This window comes from Peromyscus eremicus, chromosome 12 (assembly GCF_949786415.1).
Source record: "Peromyscus eremicus chromosome 12, PerEre_H2_v1, whole genome shotgun sequence".
NCBI lineage: Eukaryota > Metazoa > Chordata > Mammalia > Rodentia > Cricetidae > Peromyscus > Peromyscus eremicus.
Window position 1 is genome coordinate 37,251,928 of NC_081428.1, and position 4,861 is coordinate 37,256,788.

The 4,861-nt window shown below is 42.7% G+C and overlaps 1 pseudogene; it reads right to left on the minus strand.

Moving 5' to 3' along the window:
* Window positions 1-1,873: 1,873 nt before the first annotated feature.
* Window positions 1,874-2,100, minus strand: LOC131922955 (large ribosomal subunit protein bL33m-like; annotated as a pseudogene).
* Window positions 2,101-4,861: the final 2,761 nt, after the last annotated feature.

Sequence of the window (4,861 nt, forward strand, 5' to 3'; positions counted from 1 at the left end):
GTACCTGGCAGCAGGCTGGAAATGCACCACCTCAGGCTCCACCAACCACAATTTTGCATTTGAACAAAAGTCCCAAATGATTCCTATGCAAGCTGTGGTTTGAGAGGCACTGTCTTAAACCACTTCTCCTTTTCTAGGAATAATCTCAGACTCCATTGGAGACAAAGGCAGTGTTGGGTTAGGAAACAAAAACGATCGATAAAAGACATTTTTGTAACCGTTCCTTCTTTAAGACCACCTTGTTTGACTCTGTCCCACGTTTGAAAGTCTGGCTCCTTCCCTTAACATGAGTTCTCCCTCAGGAGGCGGATGGACTTTGAGGCAATTGCTATTTCTTTAAAACTGTCTCACACATCGAGATTCTTGCTGCTCACCTCCAGAATAGCTGGGATTACAGTCTAGCACCTGCCTGGGCAGTTGTCATTTCCGTTCACTTCAAGCAGACAGGGGTTAGCTCAAAGTTAAGGTCTCCCAGAGGGAGAAGTTTAAGCTTTATTTGCGTGTCCATCACATTTTCATCAACAGTGACTCAGAACATACCTCCAAGCACCCCATTATCAGCCGTAAGATCAGTGAAATAGGTCCATACGGAGCCACCAGGAGACCTTTGGGAAAAAAAGAGGAAGGAAGAAGGAGTCGAAAAGATGCCAGTTGGGAGATAGGGAAATCACAGCCTCATCTTGTAGCTGCAGCTGGGTGTGCCTAGTACAGCTGCAATTAAAAGGCCTTTCTTCTATTCTCCGTCTGCCTTCTGTTTACAAGGCTGACTTAAAGTGCCAGTTTATCAATGAAATCTGTAAAACTCCTCTAGCTAACAGGATTGTGATATTTCAGAACACCACCATATTCCATTGTAAGCTCAAATATGTACGAGGAGGAGGGAAGGGGTTGTGGTATTTCCTATAAACAGATACGTGTTCTCAACATGCTTCTCAGATCCAATGTATTTGAGTATGCTATGATATCATTAAAGATAATTCACACTACTCTTCAGGAAATATACCTGCCTTCTCAAATAGAAAATGAGAGAGAAAAAGGATTGTGTGAGCCGGTGGCGGGGGTGGGGGTGGGGGTGGGGTGGTAATGTCAAGGTCATCACAAGGGAACCCACAGAAACATCTAACCTGGGCTCATAGGAGCTCACAGAGTCTGGACCAATAATTAGGGAGCCTGCAAGGGACAGACCTAGGCCCTCTACATATGTGTAACAGTTGTGTGTAGCTTGACCTACCTGTGGGACTTCTAGCAAGCAGAGCCTGTCCCTAATGCTTTGACTGGCTTCCAGGAACTTATTCCTCATACTGGGTTGCCTTGCCCAGCCTTAATACAAGGGGAGGAGGTTAGTCCTACCTCAACTTGATATGCCAGGCTTTGTTGACACCCATGGGAGGTCTGCCCCTTTCTGAACAGAAACAGAGGAGGAGTGGATTGTGGGAGGAGGGGGAGGGAATGAGAGGAGGGAATGGGAGAGAGGAGGAAGGGGAAACTGCAGTCTGGATGTAAAATAAATGAATACATTTAATTAACAATAATAATTTTAAAACAGAAAATGAAAAGAGAGACTGACCATTGAGAGAATTAGAAGACAAATCCCCACATCCTCTTCTGATCCATTTTTCTCTGTTCAACTTGATTTCTTTTTTTTTTTTTTTTTTTTTTTTTGGCTGTTTTGACTTTTTTTTTTATTACTGCCTATAAAAACTACAGAGAGAGAACTATCTGGTCTCTGTGAAGAACTCTTTCACGGCACTGTTCCTTCACAGTGACCTTCACCTCACCAGCGGCCGTGATGGCGGTTCCTCTTCGTCAGTACACAATGCAGGTCTCTGAGCCAGGGCCTCACCTCCATCTTCCCATTTATGAGTCAAATTCACTCTCAATCCATTGCTTAGAGGGAGCTTATTTTTTTCTGTTCCATGAAGAGAACTTTTTTTGTTCACGATTGGATCATAATGCAGAAGAGTCAGCTTTTCTCGGAGTCGGCTTCTCTTGTGGTTGAACCAGAAACCTGTCCCAGCTTGGCTCACCAGCCTCACCAGAATGGTCTTTGACTTGCTCTTGGCACAAAAGACGGCCGAAAGCAGCATGGCGTTGGTCCCGGGACTCACAACTTGATTTCTTTAACCCCCACCCTAGACACAGTATCTTTGCTGGTGGATGAGCAGCTGCCGCCTCAGGTGGTCATGATTTCATCTCATTGCAAGGAGTGGGCTGTGACCACACCTTTTAGCATTTAAGAGGCTCTCCAGTGATGTGGGAAACACATCTTACAGTTGAAATTTCCTATTGCTAAAATGGCACAGAGAAAAGGGGCGAAAAAGGAGGTCATTCCTGAAGAGTCTTTACCTTTTATACAGAAAATCGCCTGCCTGCAGATGAACCTCAGCGATGCTTATTATTTCTTGGTTAGTAGGTCTCTTGGGCAACTCTGAGGGAGGGCTTTGCTCTGATCTGGGTGATGATACATTTACTAACTTCTTACCTTGCAGTCTAACATTAGGTGAAACCGTGGTCCAATAATGAGACTGCTGATTTATAACTGTGATAGCAAACTACAGGCTATGAGAAGGAGAAACACAATTCTTCAGTTGAGTTCCCAAAATTATTTGGGCAATAACCAATGGTGGCGGAATACACAATTTTATACCTAAATGCAATTTCATACTCACCGTTAATAATGTTTGGATTAGTATGATAAATCTGCTCTTAACTTTTTAGTAAATCTGTGCCAGGCTTATGTCAGAGACCTATACAGTTAATGGATGAAACTGGTAGTGTGTGTGTTAACATGTCTGATCCAAAGAAAAGCTGCATTGTAGAAAGATTAGGGACTAGTCTGGGTGGCTGCTTTTTGGGGCAGCCTGAGTTGGGAAAACAGAAACTTCTGAAATTCAAAGGACAAACCAGCCACCTAGGAGCAATCAAAGACCTTTTCTAGATGACCACTGAGATAGTCAACTATTTTCATGAGGTTCCTACCTGAAAATTTAACATCTCCTATCTCCATCTCTTCCCCCAAATTCTCACCTCAATCCTAGAGTTGTTATTATATGGATGATGTGGCAGTGGCCGGTGTTGGAGCATACATTCAGGACCAGGCTGCAGTGAAATGGTATCATGCAAAAGAATCCATGAGATACATCATAAAAAGAGGTAATAAAGTCTGCCTTCCGGATATTCAGGTGACTAATTCTATTATGATAATTTTTTGGGGGGATTTTTACTAGATCCAAAATACAACTGCTTGCTACTTAAGCTTACTAGTTAGTTTATTCATTTTTTAACATTTCTCTTTTTTAATTTATTTAATTTTATTTTATGTACATTGATGTGAGGGTGTCAGATTCCCTGGAACTGGAGTAACAGACATGTGTTAGCTGCCACATGGGTGCTGGGAATTGAACCCAGGTCCTCTGGAAGAGCAACCAGTGCTGTTAAGCACTGAGTCAGCTCTCCAGCCCCCTTTATTCATGTTCTTTTTTGGTTTTTCGAGACAGGGTTTCTCTGTGTAACAGCCCTGGCTGTTCTGGAACTCACTTTGTAGACCAGGCTAGCCTTGAACTCACAGAGATACACCAGCCTCTGCCTCCTAGAGTGCTGGGATTAAAGGTGTGCATGACCACTGCCTGGCATTTATTCATGTTCTTAGTAACTGAACATAAGTCAATATCTTCAGGGCTAAAACTTGGCCACAACAAATCTGTCTAGCTTTTCTCAATGAGTCAGCCACACAGCTCTCTGCATCACCAGCCTCAGCCCCATATGAGGATGGTGAGATATGCAAATTCATGACCCTGGCCCAAGGAATCTGATTGTGAGTGGGGCCAAGAAGCTGTGTCTTAACAAACTCCTCAGATGGTTTTAATGCTCTGAAAGAGCTTAGAGGCAGGGCTCTCATGAGCTCTCCCTGGAGAGGTTAGCATCCTTTTTCAGTTTACAGAAAATTCAGGTATAATGTTATTTTAGATGCATTTTTTTATTAAGGAAGTACATAACAAAATCAAACCATTATAGAATTTCAAAGCCAATGGAGTAATTATTAACCTGTATTCTTTGCCTTTAGTACCCTTGGTATGCAGCAACTGAATTTGCCAAGGATCTTTTTACAGTCCTGAGGTCCATATCAATTAATCAAGATGACTGCAGGTAGACCAGGTGTCAGTCGTTCAGACTTTCAGCTGACTCCACTATGCTATACAAAGTTTGAAAGCCTTCTCACTCGTAAACCTAGTCCTCATCATACATAGAAATTACCTTGACATAGGAAATTGATTACCTGTTCATTTCCAACAGAGACCTGAACTAGGCCACCAGAGATGTATTGACTGTTTAATGACTGTTCTATGTATGGAAAAAGAATTAACTGAGGTCCTGCGAAGTCTGTATGCCACAGCCTTTAATATTGGAGATACCGATGTAAGCAGCAAACTGGTTCTGATACTCTCTGGGATCCCTTCCTAACAGTTGGTGAACAATCTGGCTCAAAGTGAGCCTTCTCTGTCACTAAGCCCATAGCATCTCAAGAAGTCAAAAGGAAGAAAATGTTGTAGCACGAAAGTTCTCCACCTCAGTTAGACAATGCACTCAACCAAGGGGTTCTAAGGAGGTGTAAATAGCTGAGCCTTGTGTCCGAGCACTAAGTCTTTGAAAATGGGTTCTGGGTATCCAGTCAATCTCCATGAGATGCAAGTAAACATGATTGAAAAGCTTGACAATAATAGAGTCTTGATCCTTAAAGTGATCTACACATTTGATATTTTCCATCACTCATTCCAAGTGGGGGCTTGTGTCTACCTAGAGGTTTTTAATGTCTTTGATCTGTTCTTTGGGACCTCCAATATGCATATGAATCTCCTGGTCC